Here is a 26,143-nt window from a genome sequence, read left to right as displayed (position 1 = left end):
GGAACTGTACACTTAACGCACACAAAGAAATCAAAGTTATCTTGCTGAATTGGGGAGTCCAGAAGAGAACAGTATTGAAAATAGACCACTTGATTCAAGATCTGTGAGGAGAGGTTAAAATAATAAGAGGTTGATTAAGGAGAATTTTTTTTTCCCTCCTTAATTGTCTATATCTTTTGTGAATGAAGCATAGTGAGAGCACCTTTTTGCAAAAGATTCTGAGAAGGAGCATAGAATCTCTTTCTGCATATGGCAGTGTCTTTTATTTAAAAAAAAAAAAAATTAGCTTAAATACTTCTTCCAATAGACCAAGTAATATTTTATCTGGGATGCATCCAAGTTTAAATTTAAATAGTCCAAATCTAAAACATCAACTGAAAATTTGGAAAATGACTAGACATGATAACCTGGTGGATTATTTGACTCTAAATTAGTATTATTTTTATAGTGCCTGAAAAGTCAAACTTCAAACACTACTGGTAGTCTGTACCTTTTAAAATGTCTAGGATTAGTCTGTTGCACAAAACTAAACTTCTGTATTGACAAACTGCTTAAGGGGACAAGATCAGAGGAAATAGCCAGGCAAGAAGCTTCCTGCTTGACAAGTTCTTTCAGTAAAATAGGTGAGGACGTACATCACAGGGTTTTTAAAACAGAAAGATAGTGTAGGTGTGATAAATGCAACTGTGAGTTACGAATTTTTATTTAATGTTGTCATTTTTAGGTGAAATGGTGGAGGAGGAGATAGTCTTGCACACTTTTTGCTGTTGAGTGAAAGAAATTGTGGTTGTCATGGGGAGAAGAACAAAATGTGGATAAATGCCAAGGCGACGTCTACAATATAGAAATATTCTGCAGTTGTTTTTGCTTTGCTCTTTTTAATGATGTAATTATACTACGCTGATAATCCAGTACTTCTTTATTGTTTGGATTGTATTAAATAGTGGCTAATAAACATTTCTGAAATTGGCAGATCCTGTGAGCATAGGAAAATCTTTATTTAATTGTTTTTGCACTTCAGTCTTGGTGGGGTTTTTTGTTACTTCTTTTGTTCTTAAACAAATATTGAAATAAGCCATGTCTAAGGGGAATGAGAAAAATTAGATGCTTGCCAGTCAGTATGTGGAAAAAACCTAATCAACAGAGGTTAATTATAGGGTGATTCACTTGAAACTGATCCTAATGATAATGTCTTTTAATCAGATTGATATTACCTAAGCATATTTGTTGTAACTCCTGTTAACTGTATTAAAATCGGTTAATGAATCCAAAAACCTGTCAGCAAGGAGGGAAGTTTCAAATTCTAAGGAAGGCTCCCTCATTGCTATGTGGCAGGAGGTTCTTGGTCACTGGCATTAGCTCTTGGGAATAATAAATTGCTCCTAATACATTTCTAAATTTGATAGAAAGAGATTGCTGACTGTTCAATTTTTTGGCAAGTTGAACTGGAAAGTGTTTGGATAGAGCCAAATGTGTGATCCCAGGTCTAGAGACCGATACTGTAGATTGCACTTATGAATGAGAGACAATGGTTTGGAATTACACACCCAGTAGAAGGGATGTAGGGAAGGGGATATTAACTGCTGTATACAATATCAATGGGCTGTGGGGAGTGTGTAATGGCTTGTTTGGGGTTCCTAAGATTAGTCAGAAATGGTCTTAAGAAATTTAGAAGAGAGCTGTAAAACTGCAGGTTTTGGGAAAGTGTATCTCATTTTAGAGATTTAAGAAGCTTGTTCTGTTGAAGTGTAACTTGAGAAGTTTTGAAGATTTGAACTTTAATCCTATATGAAAAGGCATTGGTGACAGCTGAAACAGATATTTGGTAGCTAAGTAGTTGAGCAATTTATCTAGGAATCATTTGTTCTTCCTTATTCTTTTAATATTTGAATCTTATAGATGGTTTTAGTAAAATGTGCCTTTTCTTGGAGAATGTGTGGTGCTGATGCAAGAAGTAGGAGAAAGTGTGTGATCATTGGATCACAAAGCGAAGATGGTAGTCATGATGTATTAGAGTGCCACAAGACAGTATCCAGAATATGCACATTAGATGGAAAGAAAGCAAGGATTGCCATTGTTCTTGGAGATGGAGCTGAGACCTCATGGTGTGGCTCAGGAAACAAAGTTATTACAGACTACTACAGAGGAATCCCAGTCCAATTCCCAGTGCCATATTCCCCTCTGGGGGCAGGGTATATACCCTTACCCAACTCAGCATGTTACTGGTAACATTTTTGTCACAAATTCTCTGTAAAATACAATGTGTCACAGTAAGAGGAATCTGAGTCCCTGAAATCCATTCTTGTCTCAAGGTGTTACCAGCTCCTTTTCTGTCAGCCAAATGCATTTTCAGGCATCATGTTGCATCTTCTTATGCAGTAGTTGTGTTACTCCTTTCTCCTTTCTAGATGGTGTCTAGATGATTTTTCAGCTGTTGAGCTAATGGTAGAATCCTTCTGAATGAATGTTGGCTTTGCAGTTCTGCCACTGAACATGATCCTTTCCAGGAAATTTGCTAATGTTTTCACAAAGTTCTATTTTTAAAAGACTGCTTTTTGCACCTTTCTTCCCAACCATATTCATATTTGTGGTATTTTTTAATTTTTTTTTTATAACCATGTAAAAGTACACCTTTCCCCACTATACTTAAGATTGGCTTAGGAAGGCAGAACTAATGTATATCTCTCTTCTCTGGATTCACCACGGTGTAGAAATTCCCCTGAAATGTGCTTTTTCCTGCATGCTGCAGTTGCAGTGCTGGGCAAAGGTCATGTTTTTAGTATCTCTAAATGTATGAGAATAGCTATTTACTTTATATTTCCCTTTGAGCAGATAGTAGTCTGGAACTACAAAGCTTCTGGAGGGCAATCTTTCCATTTTGCACCATTGTCAAATGACTTTGGTTGCGTCGTCAGCATTATGTGTAGGTGTGTTTGGCATGAACATGGTCTGAAGGGTGCAGGGAGGTTGCTGATTGTCCTGTAACAGTAGGAGTGAGTGAACTTACAGCTCAGTGCTTTTCTCACAGACCTGGAAGCACCACTCAGCACCATGCAGAGGGTCAGGGAACACTTGCAGCAGTTGATGGTTTTTGTGCACCATCTGTGTCATGCATCCCTTCTTCTTGATTATCTTGTCTTCATTTCAATGTGTTTTGGTAGTTGCTGAAGTCAAAGAAATACAAAACCATTATCTATGCTATTGTTACATGTTCATAACACTCCTCTGAGAAGAATTCACATATCTTCTGGAGATACATGATTCTGGCTGAATGAAAATTGATGTGATGAGCCATGTGTATTTCAAAAAGGGGACACTAAAAAGCCACTAATGAAGTTGTGGGAAGTGGACTCTTGAGTCCTCGTAATTTCCTGAATGCTGTGATTAGCATCCTACAGAGCATTGTAAAACAGTTCATTAATCATAGTCAGTGCTAAAGAAGGCTCTGGAATGTCAGCTGTATTGGGCACCTTTCTGTGGTTACCAGATCTTGTGAACAGGGCCAGAATATTTGCAAAAAGAAGTGTTATGTGTGCTGTGATGGGCCACTCTTAGCAGTATGACAGTGCTTTCTGGAACAAAGAATAAATGGAATAAAACTTCTTCTAGTGTAACAATACTATTAGAATAGGTTCTTAAGTTATTTTGCTAAAAATATTTTATGATCTTTGTATTTTACCATTTCTATTTTAAATAGACATTCATATTAAAAATTATTTCAGTAATTTTGTCTTACTGGTTCCATTCAAACCATTCATCTAGTTGCGTTCAGTTTGCTAATCTACGTGTTTTCTTACTATTTTATAACATTTTATCGTAGTGCTCCAGATATTCCAGAAAACTAATTTACATATACTTGGAATCTCTGATTTTAAATTATTAATTGTTGCTGTTAATTAATATGTATTTCTTAAAGTGTGTTCTGATGTAAAATGATGAGTATGATGAATTACTTAGCTCCATTGGATGAGAAAAATTAATGTGGATAATTTTGGAAGTTATTTTGCAAAAACTGAAAATTGAACATTCATTCTACATCAGTGCTATGTAGTTTATTTAAAATGGTATATTTCTGAAAACTATTACTGTTCTAAAGCATACACTTGAAGTCAAAAGTCACTAAATCAGAAGTATTCCACCGGTCCCTAGATTTTTCAGGCAGTAGCTTATATTTAGTTTTGGCTCTTTAGTCCAATAGCAGTATTCCAGAGATTTTTGTTAGGATGTGACCAGTGAAAAATAATCTCCAAGTCTGGGAGAATTTCATGGCAACATATATTAGAGTGGGCTAATGTTTTGATGTCTCACTAGAGCAGGGAGCATAGCTTGAAGCAAGGTCAAGAAAAAGGAAAACTTGAGCTCTGTTCAGAAAATTAGTGGAATGTAGTTCATGCGTTGTAAAAGCTTCTGAGAGTATCTCAGAATAACGTAGACTTTCCACTTCTCATTCTGCTTTTTTCCTTCCACATGTCTTTTTGGAGCACTGATCTTTTAGTCTTGAATGCTGCAAATCCCTTAAATTTGGGTGAACTTAAAGATTTTTCCATTTATCTTCTGTCAAAGGATTGCTTACCGCCTGCTTTTCATTTATTGCTTTGCTTACCATCAACTTTTTCATAATTTAGTAACTGTAACTGTAGTAAACGTGTCATCTAGAGATGGAGTTGGTGGCAGAGAGAATGGGATCTCTTCCTGGTGCATGCCAAAGATATTGAGTAGGTTTTGTGTGATTTCCTGAAAATCTATGGATTTCCTCCAGATCTCTATGGTAGGGAGACTCAAACCTCTTCTGTAAAGAAGCATCATAAAAATTAATGCATAGCTTGATAGAGAAAATAATCAGAACTTAGTTGCAGTTTGGTATTCCTTTGCATATATGTATATATGTGCTCTTTCCATGTAGTTGCTCACTAAGTCATGGCCAACTACATTTGTTACTGTCTTGTATTTCAACAGTATTTTAATCTGTGCCATTACTTTAGAGGTGTTAGGAGCATGTCATGTACCCATATGCACACAGAAAAGAATTTTAAAAAAATTTAATCTATGCCCTTTTTGGCAGTCATAGGATGAAGAAATGTTTTTTTATGTTTTCTGCTTTGTTCACATCTACAGTACTTTTTCTGAAATATAATTTTTCTTGTACTCTGCTTAAGGATGTAACTTTTTTTGGTCTAATTCCTGGTCTGTTATGATGAGCAATCAAGTATTTCTTTCATCTAGTAAGATTTTTGTGTTTATGAATTGATTATCTTTCTTCAGCTGCTAAATTTCTCAAATCTGTTTCTCAGAGTGTTGAGTGTTCTTCAAGGCAAGAAGAATTTTACCTTTTTTTTCCTCTGTTCCTGTGTCCCAGTTCATGCAAATTGTGGAGAGGGTTCTAGATTTTTTTGCCATATGAGCATGTTTTCATCTTTCTCCACCTGTCATTTAATGAGACAAGATTTAGAAAAGAAATATAGAAATGTGTTTTTCCTAAGCAAACAGGGAAGACAAAGTATTTTGTAACAAGCTAACAACCAGATAATTAATAAAATATTGTGGATTTTTTTAAAATATCAAATGTATATTTTAGGGATGATGTGGATGAACTGGTTAAAAAGTGTTTGTGAGAACCTAAGGTTTTTCTTCATTTATTGTCAGAAATGATTTTCATTCCCCCATTTTCTTGTTGCTAAGTCTCCTCAGACATTTTAAAATAATGATACTCATTTCTAGAAAGCTCAGAGCTGTTAAGAATGTTTTGGTGGTGTGTGATTGTAATGATATATCCAGTTTCATGCCTTTTTATCAATATCATGACATTCAGTGTGGTTGACCTATAATTTTTTTGGTCAAGCAGAGAAAATCAGAGTGAAGAGTCAGCTCATCACTTAAAACATTAAAATGTCTCAAACCAACAAGCAATCAAACTAACAAAAAAAGAAAAAAAAAAAAAAAAAGGAAAGCAAAAAAAGAAAAACCTTAGCCAAACTGTTCCAAAAGTCTGTATTGCATGTGAGGAAGCTTTCTCAGCACTCATCACAAAATGATGGCCCATATTGCTCCCTGTAAATGTGACTCTTTCATAGGTTATACCTTCATCTTAGTTGACCATACTTCTGTACTAGGATCAGATCCTTTAAATTGTCTGTATAGAACAAGACATAGTCTGTATAGAGCTGACTTCCTCTTGTAACTTGCTTATGTTGGTCTCAATAATAGGAAAGTAGAAGATGCTGTATTTAATAGAACCTTATTTTACAAGAATTCCAAAGATGGTCTATGAGGTAAAAGATCTCTAACTCCTGTTAAACACAGCCATGAAAAAGGGTTATTTGATATGTGTTCAAGTATGGTATGTTGAAGAAGAGCCAATGCAGAGGTGACCTGATCAATAAACTATAATTTGATTGCCTGGTTTTGGCAAGGCTTTTCAAAAATTGCTTTTAGAAAAATGAAATTTTGGGGAGAAAAGAGAAACAGTTTTTTTGTGAATTTGTAACCCCATAATGGAATAGAAAAAATCAGAATATATGGTTATTTTTCATAATGGTAACAGTGTAATGCAAGGTTTCATCTTATCCTGCTCAAGGGCATGTGCTGGGTCATGTGTACTCCATCATAAGAATAAATTGTCTGGAAAATAGAGTCTCTTGAGCTTTTCTGGATAGAACCTATATAGGAAACTTCAGCATTGTATTTATGACCAGATAATCTTGGCATAATGTTTTCATTTTAATTATTCTGTGTGTGTGTGTGTGCTTCTCTAATATAGATAGATAGGCAGGGAAGGAAGTTAGGAAGTGAATACATATTGAGATTTCAGAAGAGCTCTTCTGTGGTCAGGTAATGAATAAAAAATTCTGAATGGTACTAAATGAACCTGTGCATGTAGCATTCCATGAAGATATGACTTTATGATATGTGTTACTCAGTGTGTGTAGTAATGGATCCATTTGAAGCAAATCAGGGTCGTGTGGTTTTTTTTTTTTTTAAGTATCAGTGTGGAATTTTTGATCACCTAATGCTGTCCTAGACTTTCATCTACCATCATTGCATGTAAAAAAGAAGGTGTGCCACTAGTATATTTAAAATACATATTCCATTGCATGTGTGTTTTTAAAAAGCTTAACTTCTTGTGTATGACTGAAATGAATGAAGATCTCTAAGCTCGACTTTGGATCTAATTTGTTTATTTATTTCTGGAACCAGCTGTGTAAATCACAGTGAAATAAACACAGTATATGAAATTTCTATTCCATCAATTGTTGCATAGGGAGTTTTTCCTAGGGAAGTCTTATGAAATCAATTAACTAATATTTAGGTCGTTTGTAAGTGATGTATAAATTTTTTTTTTATATATCATTAGGAAACCTTTTTTTAATGTTATATATTTCTGTGAAATAATGAGTAAATGTTTTGCAGCCATACATTATATGCCCATCACTCCATTGTTTCTCAAAAGAAAACAAAAGTTTTTTTTCTACATATCTGGTATTTGAAAAAAAGTTTCTGAAATTAGCTAATTTAGCTAATAAACACATCCTGGACTAGTACAGTAGTAGGATGTTGTGATATTTTTAAATAAGTATCTGGTTACTGTCTTTCTCTCAATATTGCTGTCTATATGTGTACTTCATTATTAGATAACAAAATTCATCTTGCTGTCGTATTCTGGTAGCTATTTTTTTAAAAGTTTCATTTATTTAAGAAAGCTTACATCAGTTTTAACCTCCTGATATAAGGAAGCTGATATCCATCAGCTCTGTGCTTCAGAAAAGTGATGCTTATATTGTGAAGTAGAATATCTTGCCAGCAGACCCATGAGTATTTTAAACTGCTGAAGAATTACACTGACCATAGCCAAAGATTTATCATTCACTTGTGTTGTACAAACACTTTGGTGGTGAGAGGCAAGATAACAATGACAGAAGTAATTAGTGATGCTGCTCTGGGTGAAAATAAAAAGCATGGCCTTTTTGTTTAACCTTGGTGTTATAGATTATTGAAGGAATTTATCACTTTGATTTGTTCTGAAGATAGAAAGGAGAAATGTTACCGGCAATTTTTTGCAGATCTTCTGAAAGAAATTCAGTGTTCGTTCTGCCATAGAAGCTGTTTAACTTCATGAAGGAAAAGGCTAAGATTATACTCCAAATAAATGCAGTGACAGCTACTAACAGTCTTGAAATCATTTATGGGAAATTAATCAATGCCTGAAAAGGTGGCTGAAGAGACCATAAAACTGATTTTCAGAGGAACTAGTTATCATAGCATTTTCAGCCTCAGGTGATATTATTATTGCTCAGCATCGCAAAACCTGGACACCAATGTGCTCATATGAGTATTACATTTCCAGCTGGTGCCTTTATGAAAAATCTGAAAACAGCAAATGTATGTGGTTTTATTATTTAGGATTATTTAGGTTTATATCAAATTTAAATTAACTGTGAGCAGAGGAGACAGAATTGCATCTGAGGTACTGTAATGATAGTTTGATTCTCATGTCTTTGCAAACAAGTAAATGTTTGAAAGTTATAGAGGTTGAGAAAATACAGGTTGCATTGCAAAATTTAAATTTGTAAAACGTATATAGAATTTTACAGATTTAAAATTGACAACTGTTTACAGATTGTAAAATGCTGTCAGAATTTTGGTAGCTGTTTGATTTGGTCTTTATTAAAGCATATGTATATGCAGCAGGCAAAAGCTGCTGGAGAGCTGGTATGTTTGAAAAGTTCAATTGAGCATAAGGAATCTGTTGTGAAGAAAGAATTTCAGTGCTTGTTATGTTGGTAGTATTGTGTAGTGAGGGATGAAGTGCAGGGAGAAAATCAGTTTCACCTTTACCAGTGTATTTGTCCACTTTTCAGTTCATGTTTCCTCATATACTACACTTCCAGGATATCTGAGTAGCAAACATAAAGAATTTTTAGAATTTAAAACATATAGTATTCTCTGAACTTTGGAAACAAGTTTCAGTATTATCTAAATGTACTTTTTTTTTCCCCCTCTGACTGACTTGAACTGTAATGCTTTATGATTATGTATATTTTAAATGAAGTCTCTGGGTTTTGATGTTTTGGCAATCTTTCTTTTCCTCTCTATAATGTGGTTAGAAAATAGGTCAGGCAGTATTGTGCTGAGAATGCAGTGCTGGTGTTTTGTGGGCTTTTCCCCCTCTGATAAATATATTTAGTAAATTGTTAATTTATTTGACATCAGTTACAGAAATGCATGTAAATAAAAAAAGGGAAAATGAATAGTTTTCCTCCAAAGTGATGGTTGGATATCATTTTGAAAAGATTAGAAATAATTCAGGCCATTTTTGGAAAGTGAAAACATGTGAAAACACATAGGTAGTATGGGGTTCTGTTTTGTTTCTGAGAATTCTCCTGTACTGGTTGCAGCTAACACTTTGGATGTGTATGGATGCTTCTGTGAAAGCTGGGTGCAGGATCAGGATCTAAGTTAGGGGTGCAAAGCAGGCACAGCAAGTCCTTTGAATACAGAAGGACTTAATTATACCAGCAGCAGCATGTGACACCCTGGGAGCACATTTTACACTGTTCTGAAAAGTGCAGTCTGCCTGTGTTTTAAGTATTACAGATGAAATGGTGAGGTTCCTAAATTAAAACATGAACACAAAGTGTTTGCATGCACAGATATCATTAGGATATAAAAATCACACACAATTACAAAATTTCTTTGATCTTGTTTTCCTAATAGACTGCTTTTTGGAGCCTTTATCTGTGTTTGTCCTAATAATGCTTTGTTAGTTTATAGAAGAACATAGTAATTAGTGCATTTGCAAAACTTACTATTGGGATTTTTTAAATCAATTTATTATAAAGCTCTCTGATTAAAACAAAGTTACGGACAGAATGTAATAGGTTTGTCTCCTGTAAGCTCCAGTACTGATCATTTTATAAACTACAGGTAAAAAGTTATGTTTCATATTTAATTTACCATCCAAGCATCTTTCATAACATTTCTTCTGTAGAAATGCTTGCGTTATCTCATCTTTCTCTGTTTTCACATGACTGGTCACATATTGGGACTTCTTTCTTTCTATGGTTTACTGCTACTTTTCATAAAAAGAAAGAGTGTGAGAGAAAGAGGTCTTAAAAGTAAAATTTATTTTCTCTATTATATATTTCACCTGTATTAACATTGACATGATAACTTTAACTTTTGAAAAAGTTTTCCCTAAATTCTCCAGCAGTATGGGTTTCTTGTCTATCTGTGGAATTCAACTCTTGCTACCTACTTCGAAATGCATACACATGCACTATGTCATTCCAGCTAACTCCCAAATAATTGCTTTTGAAATTCTCGCAGTAAAAATATTCTCCCTAACTCTGGTGTTTCAGAAGTTCAACTTTATTATATTAGGTATCTTGAAGACCCTTAAGAACAATATCAAAGCTTTATCAGAATGGGCTGAGTTCCATGGCACTGCTTATTTACTCTATTTTGTTGCAATTTTCTTCACTTCTTTCCTTCACTTACTGAATAGATTTTCAGCAATGACCATGCCTACATAAGATCCAGTGAGAAAAAGTCAGTTTTAAAATTAATGTGATTTGAGCTTTTGTCTGAAAAGGCTCCCTGTCCTACTCAAATGTCAGTAGCAGTTATCTATAGCAGTGGAAACAAGCACTTCTAGCTTACTTTCTGAGCTTCCAGGACTTGGGTTGTTCTAAGACAGATGAAGTATAGTATCCATGGATGTTTTTTGTAGAAGGAATGTCAAAGTCTGATGTCTTTAACATATCAAATTCTTTAAACTCTAACATTTTAATTACAGTGAATTTCACAATCTAGTAGTGCCTTCAGAAAATCCTAATATTCTACATCAATCAGCTCTCCCTAATTCCATGCTAATTTAGTTTATAAAACTTAGTCACCTTCTGAGGCATGACATCCCTCACAAAAGCAATGTTCTTTATTTCCCAGTATCTTGTGTTAATTGATGTGCCTGTTGTTTCTGATGAGTATTGTAGTTTCCTAGCTGCAACAATTCTTCTGTCATCTTCCTTTTGAATAAAGATTTCAATGTAGGCATCAATTTAAGTTCCTCCTAGTAACTGCTAATGCATTTATTTAACTTTCCTGCTGTGGCCCTGTATGTAATGTGCTGTGATAATCAGCTCCAACATCATTTGCACTTACGTAATCTATGTCAAGTCTTTCAGTTCCATTGTGCTTTAAAAGTATTTGATATAGCTTTTATGCATATAAGAATTGGCTTCTCAAAACTTCTGTATTTGTCAATTTAGTATCTCGCAATTAAGCTTCAGCACCATCTCTCTGCTTGGTTTATGTGTGTCATAAGGAGAAAAAAACTTGGTCATTGATATTTCATAAAACAGCCCAAATTGTACTCCAAAGACTTATTTTTTGCTGCTTCTGGTAGTGTTACTAGAAGTGATTGTGGACTTGAAGTCACCAGCTCCTTCCCAGCATTTTCTTAAAGACCATCTATTTTTCTTTTAAAATTCTGTCTTTATGCTCAGCAGTAGTTTGACCACAGAGCATTCACTAGTGTTAAACAGCTTGTTATCTTACATGGATGATATTTTATACTTTACTGCATAACCTGCCTTCTGTCCTTTAGAATTCCTGTTAGTGTCCACATAAGAAGGATATTGGTATTATCTACTTCTGGGACCATTTTCTCAAAATTTTCTTGAGGCTCCCTTGACTTGGGAGCCCAGAATGCTCAAAGTATTAAAAAATTTGTTTGGTGTACTTAGGTGTTGTGGCACTTTGGGACACAGTTTGGTGGTGGATTGGCAATACTGGGTTGATGGTTGGACTACATGTGTCTTAGAGGTCTTTTCCAACCTAAAAACTTTTATGAATGTATAAGTCTACTTGTCTGTCTAGAATGTTTTGATTTTAGCAAAACCAACTTCAAAAACCAGTGTTTCATTTTTTAAGATGCTCACTTACCTACCTCAATGTAGATAATCATGTTTATAAAGCAGAATGATTTGGGCTCCAATCTTATGCTGCCATTTGTTATGATCTTCATGTGCAATTTTTAAGTTGGGTAGCAGACTAATTTTCTTGTTTCATTGTTGCTTTTTGATTTTGTGAGTAACTTAAGGGCTAGAGATGTAGATCCTTTATGCACCTCCTTCCTTGTGGAACTGAACTCCAAATGCCATCCAGACCCTCCTTTAAATTACTATGCTATTCTGTCCTGAGACTCAATTTGCTAAAGCAGGTTTGCTTGCCTTAAAAAGAAGACAAAGATTTATAAACCAGAAGCCTACTATCTGTGTTTGGGCCTTAGCCAGACTCTTGAGTAAAAAATGGGTGTGGAGTGTGTGTGATTCTCACAGGAGGTAGCTCAGAACCATGGAGAGCTCTTTTAAATTCCTGTATGGGGGATAATGGAAATCCTTGATTATTTTCTTGTTACTGTTGCTAAAATTAGCCTGAGCTATTCAGAAATGAAGGAAGCTGAAGGGCCAGAAAAAGCCTACACTGAAAGTAGGAACAAGAATGTAATACCTGTTATAAAAGAGTAGGTGTAAAAAGCCTAACTTGAGAGTTAAGGAATTGTGAGGTACTGCTGGAGAACGGCTAAACAGAGGAGCCTCTGGATACAGTAGTCACATCCTTAATATAATGTGTTCACCACAAAGGAAAATACTGCTTTTCTCACAAATAATAAATTTATACACAATTATTCTATGAAGTAAATGGCTGTGTGACTATGTAGGTTTGCTTAGGAAACAGTAAGAATAATAAGATTTCAGGTTTTTTCTACAAGTGCTTGACTTCCAGATTGATTCAAATAGTGATTTAAAATCCTGCATTTTATTACTTATTATCTGTCTGACATACTTGAATGGGATTTCACTAGCATTACCTTTGAGAACATCTACAAATTTGGCTTTTAAGTATTTTTTTACTGTAAAGTATTAATATTGCTTTAATAATTACAACTTTATATGGAAAATTAATTTTAAATCTTATTTTTAGAATGTTTAGATTCAAAAATAAGGTATTGTTTGGTAAAAAACACCTAGCTTGCTTTAATTGCTGAAAAAAAAGTTATATATATCTGGGCACATAGACACAAAAATCCCAAAATCCCATCTTGAATATAAAAGAAAATAGCTCACTCATTAAATCTGATAGTTGCTAACACTTTCCATGGTTTGACGGCAAAGTTATGCATTGGTGATAGTTGTTATAAATAAAAATGGGAATTCTGATTAACAGTATAAACTTAAACTATTAAGTTTAAAAGGACATAAGAGAAGCTAAGCAAAAAGCTAATAATTTCAAAGCTGTTTTAAACTCAGGAGGTTTTAAACTCACCTGTCATTTTTCCATAACAATGTGTCACACCAATTTTGAGAGGAAAAGGCATTGGCAGCATTATGTGAGGTTTTGACTTGCAACTTCACAGCTGTTTTATTCATAGCCTTACTATTGTGAAAAGTGCTTTGAGTTTTTCAATACCTTCACTTTTAAATAAATGAATATCTTAGATCAGTGGTATGCTTGAGCCATGGTGATGATCACATGCAGAAAGTAATCAACTTTTGGTGCCATGGAGCTCTACAAAAGCTGTAAACCAGTGTAAATTAGACATGAACCTATATGCTAATGCAAGTAAATTGCTTCCCATACTCGAATTAACTCATTAGGTGCCTTTTTTTAGTGCTTTTTAGTGTGTAAAGTTCTGTATCCCAAGTAAAAGAAAACTGGAGTGCCAAGGGAAATTTTTACAGGCTAAGATTTGAATATTTTGGTGGATTGGAATTAAAGTTAAGGCAGATACTTCTTTATCATATGGCAATATTCCTATTTGCAATCCCCAGTAAAGATTTTCTTGCTCTAATAAAAGTACTGCATAAAACATTGTTCAATTTGAGCTAGAAAATGGTGATACAAAACAAGTCTGATTATTTAGTTAATGATCCCATTTGACACTCTTTTTCCCTGACGTATTCTGGGATTTCTGTCGAATCACTCAGTCTCCAATCCTGCCATATAGAAGAAGAAAGTCTTTTAGCTCAGTTCTGTGACGACTTTTTTTTTTTTTCCCCCAGCATCTGAATGCCATACAGCCTTCACTATGCTTTGATTTTGCAAAACCTCCTGGTTGCAAATATCACTTCAGTTTTCTTATGGCTGCCAAGTGTCATGCATTTTTGCATAACTATTACAAACTCAGCAGCTCTCTCATCTGCCTGTTTTTCATCTTGATTTATAAACATCCAGCTGAGTTGTGAACAGACTGATGTTAAGTTTCCTGGTTATTAGATTTTTGCATGTTGCTTTGATGCCAGCCAAAAGAGGAAAGATCTTACCTCTGATCTTGCTTCTGATGTTTGCAGCCATTAAGGAATGACACAGGAAGCTAGTAGAAAATAAGAGAAAATTTAGTGGAGCGCTTCAGCAGAAACAAGAATGGAAAAGTCAAATATTACCTTAAGGTTGTCCATTGTTTTTTTTTCTCCTTTTCTGTTCCTTTCCCAAGGTATCCAGATTTTTCTACTGATAGGGAGCTGCACTTTCCCTGAGAAGAGGTAGTGTGTTTTGGTCCCAGATGAGCACTGAAACAGGAGTTTTGTTAAGTTCTGTTAAGAAAGGGGTGCAACATTTCTGTTTGTTAACTCTCAAATAACTAATGCAGGGCTGAAAGCGCTAGTCTGTTCAGCTTCTTGATTCAACTGCTGTTTATTTTTGAAAGCATTTTTGGTGCTCCAGTTAAAAGGGAATGTGCAATTAAAAGGGAATCCATTACTTAATGAAATCATCTGTCTCAGTGACTGTTTCCTTTATGTTTTGCACTTAGATGTTTAGAAAGTACTTTCTCCTACCTCATGAGCCAAAGTTTTCCAGGTGGAACTCCTGTTCCCCAAATTTTGTGTTTGTTAGTGTAAGAAACAATTCAATGTCAACAATTCTTTCTTTTTATAAGACACAAGTTACGTCCTTCTATAGTCTGTTTTTTTTACTTCATTGCTTCCAAAGATTCTCTTCCTGATTTTTTTTTGGACTGAGGCTTCTGCAAGGATTATCAGTAGATTATTAACTTAATACTATGGAGGAAGATCACGCTTGATGTTAGAGATTTGAATTTTTATTATTCATTGACTGTGGTTATATTAGAATAGGGTTGTATGGAGTCAATACAGTCAGTAAATGAGAAAAAAGAAACCTTTACTATCATGTGATTGTCCTGCTCATTTTCTGAGGCAATTTTTATTTTACAAAGACATTCCATTAGTTCAGGTTAAACAAAGGTAACTTCTCACTTCACTGTGTTTCTGGTTAATGTATTATCTTAGGAATTAAAAAGGACTGTAAAACTGAAAGCTGCTTTATCCATTGCTTATTAAAATGAGTCTGTATGTATAATTTCTTTGGAGGAGTGCATTGTTTCTGCAATTGACTCTTTTATCTTTCTAAAAGAAGAATCACCAATAAATTTTTGTCTGTTTGACAGAAAATCTTACATGTATTTGACAAGTACACTGCTCTTTTTCTTTCAAGGTACAATTCAGTCTTTTGTTCAAAATAAAATTGATTGTAAAAAAAAGGGAGAAATTACTGTATCGTTTTTGAAGTGTTCAAATGTAATATGTTACAAGAATTATGAGCACTTATATTTATTACTGTATCTAATATGAAGGAGTGCTTATTATTTTCAAACTGTATTTGTTACTGTTGATGTACTGTTGATTCTTTTATCTAGTTTAGAAAAGTCATTACTTCTGATTAGATTCTTAACTGCTGATAAACTCTTTCAAGGTCAATGTTCTATGTATAGCTTTAGCTTAAAAGCCCCCAAGTGCTGTGGGTATGGACTTCTCTGAGCCACTGCTGTTGAGATAACTGAGCCTTTAGGTGTTCATATAGCATAATTTTGAGGAATATTTGGTCTCTGATACTAAAAGTACCTAAATTGGTCTTTTGATTGTTTGTTTTTTATTTCTGACCAGAAGCTATGTAGTTGAAGTAGGATTAGTACTTTACTCCATTGTGGTTTTTGTTATTGTGTGTGTGTGCTTTGGGGTTTTTTTTCTTCCAGTAGAAATAAATTTAATAACTACAGGGGCATAGGACCTGAGTTTGCCATCATTTTTATGTGGTTCACCTTAGGTGTTCTCCATGTAATTAGCTCCTCAAAGGAAACCAAATGGTTTTTAATTGAAAATGTGCCAAGTTTTATTAGAATAACAGGATAATTAACACTTTAAGTATTGCAAACTCAGTGAATAGGAAAGAAAGAAGAAGGAAAAAGTTTTTACAGTATTTTCTCTGCCTGCATTGTCATTGTGAGTCTACTGTTGCTTCTACTTGCTCACAATTAATTCAGTGCCTTTAAGCCTTGAACTGTATGAAGATAGCTTATCTTTCTTTGAAAGATAACGGGAATTTCCTTGAAATTTTGGAAGTTGTATTCTTTTGCTATGGAATACATTTAAATAGCTGTTCAACTTACTTGTATTTTGTTTTTTCCAAATCTCCAGATCTGTGATTTCTCCAGTGATTATTCTTGTGACTTTTAAAATTTTGATTGAAAGAAAATTCTTTCCAAGGTTTTCTTAATATATTCATAATTTTTATAAATTATAAAAATACATAAAAGATAAAATATATTAAATAATATATTAGTATTCTTCTATTAATTTTATTAAAATTAAGGTTAATTTATCTTGAATTTTTTTTTTTTTTTCCATTTCAAAGTTTTGCCTGGTATTTTGAACAGGGAGTAACACTTAGAGATGGGGAAACAATTATTTGACAAAACTGCTAAATGGCTGAACTGCTTTAATTGATTATGCAGATTTATATCTTTCATTCAACATGTATAACATCTTTCAGCTGCAAATTTGATGGTATCTGTAAATATTAATGAATCAACTTCAAACATAATTTTGAAGTTGGCAAATATTAACAAGGGAAATTGGGGCCTGGTGAGACTGACTTGTAAAATTTACTTATTAAATCAATACAGAGCCTAAAATATTCTTTGATTTAATTCTTTGGTTCCTAGATCACATTGTATCTAATCCGAGATATAATGAAAGATGGTAGTTAAAAATATTCTGATTGAGTGATTGATCTTCATGGATAATCCGTGATTAGCTAAATAACAAGTAGAAAATGTGGTATTTTAAAATAAAATATTAGGTTCTTTTTAACTGTTATGATAAAGAGTGAATCAAAAAGAAGCTGTTCTTACTGAATGTGAAATTAAAGGCACTTTCTTTTTTTCTTTCAAACAGTTACTAATTTCACTGACTGCTGGAATAGTGGAATTACTTTGTAACCTCCAACCTCCATGATGCAGTTGTGTTTATTTCCTGCTGTCACGGAGAGGGTAAGCTGTTCTTCATGTGTATTATCAAGTTTGGATTTTTTTAAAATGTATTCCTATTTATGTGACCAATGAAATGCATTGTACGTTTGAATGTTATGCCTTTTAAAATAATATTTTTTACACACCAAAATCCGTAAAACTTCTTTTATTTCATGGAATCAAATCACAGTTGGCTTTGGAAAGTTTCTTTGGGGATCTTCTAGTCCAATACCAGCGATCAAAGTAGGGTTTATTGGAGTGCACTGCTTGGGTCTTTGCCGAGCCTGCAGGGATGGGGACTTCACTGACACTTTTTGCTGCACTTTCACCTGTGTGACCATGTGATGTACTAAACACAAGGAATTTAATCCAATGTAACATGTTGTGAAAAATAAGCTATTGTGGGAACTTTTAATAATGATTTTTTTTTTTTTTATCATGAAAAACTAATAACTAGAAATTGTCTTGCAGTTTTATTTTTCTAGATATTTTGAATCAATCTTTCCTACTTCGATTTGTCAAAATTTTTGCATCAAACATTCATATTTATTATAACCACTTTTGTTTTTTGAGGAATCATTTCCATTAACATCTGATGTTAATGTAAACTTCCTAACTATGTGGCTTTGTGGAATTTTTTTGTTTGTTTTGGCTTAATTTTTGGTTTTATTTGGTTTTTTTTTCCTTAATGGTGGATATTTAGACTTGAGGATAAAAATCCAGAAATTACCTGAAGAATTTGTACCATTTTGAACATCAAGGAGACAACATAAAGGAATATAGTAAAATAGAAAGTAATATTAGAAATTCTTTTGGGTTGAAAGAGCTAAGACCTTGTTCAGTGCTTCAAAGATTACTATTCCTGATAACAGCTCAGGTATTTGTGGTGGTTAGGGATCACTGATGGAGGAGGAGGAGGCTTATAGGAAATAATGGCATACATTCCTTAATTACTTTCCTACATGATTCTGATTGAACTTACACTTGTGAGGGAAATTGCACTTATTATTCTCTCAGCTTCAGTTTTTCTGCTACACACCATGTTAAGAACTGGAAAAAAGCAGTAGCCACCTTGGCTTGGTGATTTCTGTCATGTCTTCACTGATCGTCGGTCATTTTTGGGAATTTATTGATGCTACTTTGGTTGCAAATGCATCAACTCTTGAGCTGTTGGTCATCTCTCAGTTTGTATTCTATGTGTGCTCATCATTTTGATTTGTTTTGGTTGCATCCGTAAATATCGATTTCCTAAAAGAAGAATAAATTTGACACAAGATTAATAATTGGTCATTGTGAATATTTGTCTATTTATTCCTCTACCTTCCATTCTGAAGATGTTTTCATTTCAAATTTCTGCAAAATTGTTTTCAGTTATAAAATGCTGTGCAGTTAAATTGAAAATAGTTTCCATGCTGCTCAGCTGAGCATTTTACATCAAATACACACTATAAGCTCTGAAAATAATACTAGAATCTTTCCCTTCATTCCTCTGCTTTGAATGTTTTAGTCTGTATTATAATATGTATTCTGCTAAAGCTGCTAAATGAATCTTCAGATGAATCTTCTCAAGTTGATAATCTTGCTTTTAGACTTGAGGTTTTAATTCCTCAAGTCCTAGCAATTTACCTTCTTCATAATCTCGGGAAGTATGAAAAATCATTCAGTTTCTACGTTCAGTGGCAGAACCTCTTCAGCAAAATTTCAGGAAGGATAAATCACATTGTATGTTTCTCCAAAGCCTTCTGTGACTAGTTAAGCTTTTGTTTTCTCACCAAATGAGTGGGCCTGTAGCTTTGGCACAGGTAAGGAAGTCCCTCAGTACCATCTTTTCCTTCTCAAATGTTTAATTTGAGATAATCTGCAGATTGTATCAGATGCAGAGATTGTATTTATTCATGCACAATTATAAGGAACTATTTGAAGAAAATATCAAATTGCTCAGAGCAATTTGTGCAGTTATAAAATTAGACATTTACAGAAAGAAACAGTAGTAAAGAAGGAGTTGTGGATGTACAAGTAAATAGTGAGCAAGTCTAATGATTGTCAATTTATGGCCTCTGATACAGGTGAATAGAAGGCAAGAAAAAATAAGTAAATTTCTCCAATAATTAAGTATATATATGGAATACTACAAATTTTATGTCCTTGTTCCAGAAAAAAAAGAAAGTGGAGAGTTTTTATGGGGAGAAAAACATATAACTAAAACAGTGAGCTTGACTAGGAAACGAAATGAATTTCATTTTGGATACTTGTAGAATGCAAACATTAATACGTGCTCTGTGAATGGGTTTCTGTTCTCTAGTTGAAGAAAACAATAGATATAATTTGTATGTTAATAAAGGTAATTAAAAAGTTATAGATGAATGAAATACTTCCAAATTGTTTCCAGTCACAATTCTAAAATGTTTGCAACTAAATGGGAAAAGGTCTCTTGGGATTGATATATATGAATGCTGGAATTAGAAATAATTACCAGTCCTGGCTTGATCACAATAGTGTGCAAAGCATGGGGGCAAATTTCAAAGAAATTACAGTTAACAAAGTAGAGGTAGATAAAAATGGGAAATTAGATGAATGCAATATAGGTTTGTTATCAAAGATTTTTTGATCTGTTTTTTCTGGGTTTACTTGCTAACTGTTTCAATGTGGTCAATTTCCCAGTGAAACACAGTTGGGCAGATAATATCTATGTATCCCTTTCAGCATTTCTTGGCACATAGAAAGTTCTGTATTGACTGAGAGAGATTGTGGGTGAAAAATAGAATCATTTGTTGGGAAAGGAAGTAGCTGAAGGGATGAAGTGACAGAGGCTTGTGCTGCTAGGAAGAGTATCCGTCTGGAGGAGAGATCCTATTACTGCAGTGGATTACATGTGTTACTCATCTTGGACGTTTGCAGTAGTGACAATGTCACAAAAATATAATAGCTCATAATGAAATATAGGTCACAAAATAGAGGAGGGTTCTGAAAAATGTACAAGAATTTTTTACTTGGGATACTGGAGAGGTAGAATGGATTAAAATGTAATAACATACAGTTAAAAGGATGAAAAAATACAAATTTCTCTATATAAGACAGAAGCTTATAAATTTGAAGAGAGATAGATGCAAAAAGGTTTGAATGTATTACATCCTTGTAACATGGTTGCTGACTGCCAGAGCAATGCAGCCATGAAAAGAGAAATCCTGTTTTGGGATACATCACAGTAGGCAGGTCCAAGAGAGAAAAACAAGTATTTGGTTCATGCGAGACACCAGCACTGCCTTGTGTTACATGCAGAATTCTGATTGAATTACTGTGTAAGTCTTCATAAAGAATGCATTGCATACACCGTGAATAATATTTGTAAGGTTTGCTTATTTTTATCAAACGCTACAGAAGGATTTACTTGTTACTTTTGTCCTTTGATCCTTAGTTTTATTTTAATATCCTAAAAGGATTATTTCCGTAGGCTCCAATCCTTTGTCAGAGGCTGTGCAATCACATTATTCTTAAATAGGAACTGAAATCAGAAAGTTGGTTTTAATTTTCATTTTTATGGGAGCACAACAGGCTAACATTACTTAGAGTAGAATGCTTTCCTAAGAAGGTAATTTTTGTTAGTTCGGTTTTGTTAATCTTAAAAATACAAAATCTTAAAAATACTAATTTAAGTTTACTTTAGAGGGAAACTGAGAATGGTGTCAGAGTTCAATCTAAGTTGTATGTTGGGTATAGCATGCTTTTTGAGCGTTTCACATTTAGTGGTAAGTCATTGTGATAACTCTTAGAGTGGAATGAATTTCATGTTTCGTACCTTGTACAATTTTAGGTGATGTACATGGCTTAAATACAGTGCTTTGTATGTTAGCTATAGTGATGTGTGTGCTTTACTTCATGAGTTGTTTTCTGCTTTTCAGCTTACATAAGGTATACTTTTTTTTGAGTGAATCTAGTCCAGTAGGTGGTTCAGCCAAAAGTAGACTTGCTTAGTTTGCTTTGAATTTAATCTGAAATAACTTTAAACATTGCCAAGAAAAATCATAATGCTATTCTGGGGCCGTAATTCTGTAGGAAGCAAAAATACACAAGGAGAAAATACACACAGCGTCACTGAATTTACTATTGAAAGCATGTTTGAAATAGTACATTAAAAAGAACCTTATTTAAGTCATAAGAAACCTTGCATTTGAAATTATATAGTATTGGGCTACTCAATTTTCTAATTCTTAAGTACCTTTTAAAGCTTTAAAATAACTTGAAGGCTTTATGGGAGCAAGATGAAGAAAGGCACTATGGTGTGGAGTTTTTTTTGTTGTTCTTGTTTGTTTTTGGTTTGTTTGGGTTTTTTATTACTAATTTTTGCTGTAGCAAAATAACTTTGACATGGATGCACATTATTTCTCATTAAGATATTGGTGCTATGCTTCAGTCTCTTTTTCTAGTTATCAATTTAATCAAGTTTCTTTAATGTTTCATTTAGTCATTTTCACTTAGTCATTCAGTGCATTCCATTGCATTGAAGCAATGTTTTTTAACCAGATTTTTCCTGTTAATTTAGCAGCAAAACATTTTCACATTCTTACAATCGTCTGTGGCTTACATGTGTAGTATGCACAATTTGATTTCCCAATTAAGGCTTGAAGCAGACACTTATTTTTAGGTAAATGTTCTGTCTCCTCTACATGGAGTCTAAATAAGTTTGTGACACTAACCACATTTTCTGTGCTATGCACTTACAATAAATAAATTTTAACTTGAGTTCCTTTCTCACAGTGTTATTTTTCATTCAACTGATGCATTGAACATTATGTATTCCCAATGATTTATGGTAGCTACTACTTACCAGACCTATTTTGTTTCATTAGATAATGCTGCACATTTTGTAGTGACTTTTTATAATAGACCTACAAGAGTAAATTAAACCTGAAGAATAGCTTACTGTACGTGATACTTTCAACTTAGCATTTGCTTTTAATGTTAGTTCATTCTTATTCTACAAAACTTTTTCCTGATATTGGTTTGATGTCTTTAGTAGCTGAAGTAACAAATCAATTTGTAAGGAATGACAGAGGACTCCTACACTTAAAAACAAAAAGCATTAATTTTAATCAACATCAATGTGCTGTTTATTTCTCATTATATTGAGAAAATTTTATAGATGCCTGTAGCCATTTCATCTTCTCTCTTAGAGAACCAGGAGACCTTTTAAATTTGTATATTGAAGATTTTGCACTGCTAATGTCATACCAAATTGCTTTATTTCATGGCGGCTAAAAATTGTGTCTTTACAAGCATACATTCAGGAATGACTGAAGGTTACCAATTTCTCTGTGGCATCTGCAGTCCCACCACACTGATGCTGGCATTAAAGCTGGCTTTGATTTACTGTACTGATGTCAGCTGCTTCTTGGACTGAGCTTTGCCTTTCCATCCATCCCTAGCACCTGTGACTGGGATTTCCGTGGCTGGTAGCTGGGCTCCTATATGTGGAAGATGATTTACCTGAGGGATCAGGTTGAAAAACCCTCTTAACTGTGTGTAGTGATGAAATTTGTAAAGAAAATTAGCTTGAAAGATTGCTTTAGAGCTGCTGGGGAGAATAGAGGAATAAATACATTCTTTTTCACTCCATATATCCAGGGTTAGCCTTTTGAAAGAGGTAAGAGATATTTTTTTACATTATTTTAGAGAGTAACATTGCAAGAATGTAGTCAACCATTCTCAGGATCCCCTAGAAAGGAAACAAGAACTAATCTAAAGTTGAAGGGAAAAAAATTAGCTAATTGCCAATATACTGTGTTTTGATGTGCTTATGCCCTGGAAAATGCAAGGGTATGGGTAAATCTAATCAAATGTAAGACAAGAAATCATGGTGAAGCTCAGGAGATAACTAACTACTAAATTAAAATTCATGGCTTTCTCTGGTAAAATAAAAGTCATGTAATATTCTTAGATAAAGGACCTTCACTATATAATTATAGCATAAATTTCTAATAGCACTAGCGACTGCTATTAAGATATTTTTCTCTCTCCTGCTTAATAAAATATATTCATTGGTACTGCTCTGCCCCACCTTTTAGGTTAGGTGGACTTTTATTTAGGTGCTCAGTGTCAGATGGTGTTAATAACCATGTCATGATCCGTGACAGGTTTGAATTGCTGCATTTGTGGGCTGCTGCTGTGGGTTTTTTTTTAACTCAAGGCTCATACTTTCAGTCTTGGCAGTCTTGAACTTAGTTTACAGTATGAAATCTCATAAACAGCTGTAGAAAGTTAAACAAGTATAAATATTGACATTACATCTTTCTTTCAGGCAGATAGCTGTGGCATATGTCTGCATGTGGAGATCTTTCAGAAACCTGAGACAAGCCATAAAAATCAAACAATTTTAAAAATATGATAATTTTTCCTTTAATTTGATTTATCTAAAGATCTTGTGTGAACTTTGAAATAATGAATCACAGAATGATAGAATGGTTTGGTTGGAAGGAACCTTAAAGATCATCTAGTTCCAAATTCTGTGCTGTGAGCAGGGATGCCACTCACTCGATCAGGTGGCTCAAAGTCCCATCCAGCCTGGCTTCAAACTCTTCCAGGGATGGAGCAGCCAGGGATGCTGGATGTCTCATCCCTGGAATGTCAAATACCTTGACAAAATGTCAAATACATTGGCATTTTGCATTCCCAGAACAGTGTGAAATAAAACAATTAATGTGAAAGCCACATTACAGTACAAAGTTGATAGTTAAGTGTTGTTGGAACTCATGTATAATTAGACACGCCACATTTGAGATACAGGCTTTTAAATGTTTTTTTCAGAATGTTCTTCCTATTTGTTCAGCTAGTTTGGCATCTGTATTTTATATTTAACTCTACTGTGACCTAACTTATGAAAAGAATAATGACATCTTCAGAGATTGATAGAACTTGATAGAAATCTGAAAGTTTAGAATTAAAAATGGATAGAATTTAGAAATCTAAAACCTGTGATAACTTTTTTGCGTTTAGCCCAATGTTGAACTGACATTTTATAGAATTTCCCATCCCAGCTAAAGCCCATTCCTAATGGGCCTCAGACATCATCTCTACACACTGCAGAACTGATTTTTTCCCTCATTAAACATCTTGATGACCTCCAGTTCATTGCTATCAGATTTTTCACCTTCTGTTTCATCTTGTTTTCCAAACACTTATGAATATGTCAAGCTGTATGAAGGCTGCCATGGGTACAGAGAGGTTCTTGCTCACTCTTTCCACTTAAAGTGATTCTCTGGTCTTACTGTACATTTTTTATCTTCTAATGGGGTGGGGACTCACATGACGATCTTTTTTCTTCCATCCAGCTTAGGTTTTTTGGAACATTTTGGGGACCATGTTGAATGTGATTTGAAAATCCATATTGACTTAATCAATTATGCAACAATTAGGACTGGTTCTGTCCTACCTATGTTGTTTGTTTTACATCTTCAAAAGAAGTTTTATAAATTTATGTGGCACAATTTGTCTTTCTAAAAGTAATGTTAGTACTTTTTTACTTTGATTACTTTCATCCTTATGTCTGCAGATTTATTTCATCTTATTATTTCTGCCAGTTTGGCTGACACGAATATATTTTTTTCTGGCCTGTAATTGCAGGGTTCCCTGCTGTCACTCTTAGAAATAATTCAGTTTACTTTTTAAATTTTCCATTCCTTTGCTACAAAGTTGTTATAACTAAGAGGTTGCATAATTAAATTAATAATTAATGATCTGTTGATAATTAAACTATTGCATTCGTTAACTTCTTTAGAACTGTTGGAAGAATACTGTCTGTTCCTGATGACTTGTTATATCAATTTTGTGGATTATTGATTGTCTGATCTACTAACACTGGTGTTTGAGACAGACCAGCGTCGCCTCTGATAGAGAAGATATGTGATTTGTGAGTCTGCTTAAGCTCATGTTTTCTGAAGAACAGATTGGAAAATGAAGTTAATATTTTCCTTGCAAAGTACTCTATAAACAAATGTGTCCCATCATACTAGTCATAAGTGGATTTTTTTTTTTTTGCCTCTTTTAAACATATATAAACTACCCCTCTTCTCAAGATAACTAGAGAAATTTTTCAGCATTTTGAGTGCTGTTGAAAACACTAAGCATTTTCAAGGTTAGAGTTATTGTATCTGGAAGTGTGTGCTCCAGGCATATTTCCATAACTGGGTGAGTTTGGAAGTTATTGCAATTTGGGAAGATTTTGCTCTAGACTTTAAATTAGCTGGAACAGAATAAATTAGCTAAATAAAATTAAAAAGAAGTTAGGGTGAAAGAAGGATCAAAAAGAAAAGAATAATTTGAGAGAAGGTAGATATGGATGGTATCTCAGAGGAAATACAGTGGATTTAGACATTTGAGAATTCAGAAAATGGGTTAGTTTGAAAATTGAGTCAGAATGGCATATATGTGCCCTTTAAAAAAGGTAGAAATGTTACATTGCTGAAAAAGAGGAAGAGAGGGGAGAAGCACTTAAAGAAGACTCTGGACATGCTGTCAGTTAAAATTTGATCTAGATAGATGAGGAAATTTTTCCCTAATCAAATGATATTTTGCCAAGTAGACTATGAGCTGAGGTGATTTTGATTTTTTTAAAATGGCATGGTGGTTTTATTTGTGAGAGAAGGTATTATTACCCTTGGAGCATTTTCTGCTTTTTTTTTTTTTTTAATAGTTCTAATAATAACCTGTCAAAATAGGTTTGATAGTTTTGAAACAGCAGAGAAGTGTTTCTAAAGTCATGCCTGATTTTTAAATACTTGCAAATAGCAGAATAGACTAAATGTTAAAATGGCTATAACTCATTTA

At 33.9% G+C, this 26,143-nt stretch overlaps 1 protein-coding gene across 20 annotated transcripts in view; it reads left to right on the top strand.

The window, feature by feature from the left end:
* Positions 1 to 26,143, top strand: part of FUT8 (fucosyltransferase 8) — a 100,765-nt gene that overhangs the window by 26,044 nt on the left and 48,578 nt on the right. For 10 of the 20 annotated variants that reach the window (XM_086893898.1, XM_086893891.1, XM_086893882.1 and 7 more), the window contains 2 exons: positions 17,250 to 17,344; positions 25,095 to 25,226. The gene's annotated coding sequence lies outside the window, so the exon portion shown is untranslated. The remainder of the gene's footprint in view (positions 1 to 17,249; positions 17,345 to 25,094; positions 25,227 to 26,143) is intronic. The other 10 variants (XM_086893886.1, XM_086893883.1, XM_086893879.1 and 7 more) reach the window with 1 other exon arrangement.

The sequence above is a fragment of the Cyanistes caeruleus genome, chromosome 6 (genome assembly GCF_971803275.1).
Source record: "Cyanistes caeruleus chromosome 6, bCyaCae1.hap1.1, whole genome shotgun sequence".
NCBI classification, from domain to species: domain Eukaryota; kingdom Metazoa; phylum Chordata; class Aves; order Passeriformes; family Paridae; genus Cyanistes; species Cyanistes caeruleus.
The sequence above is the reverse complement of the archived record's forward strand: the minus strand, read 5'-3'. Positions and strand labels throughout refer to the sequence as shown.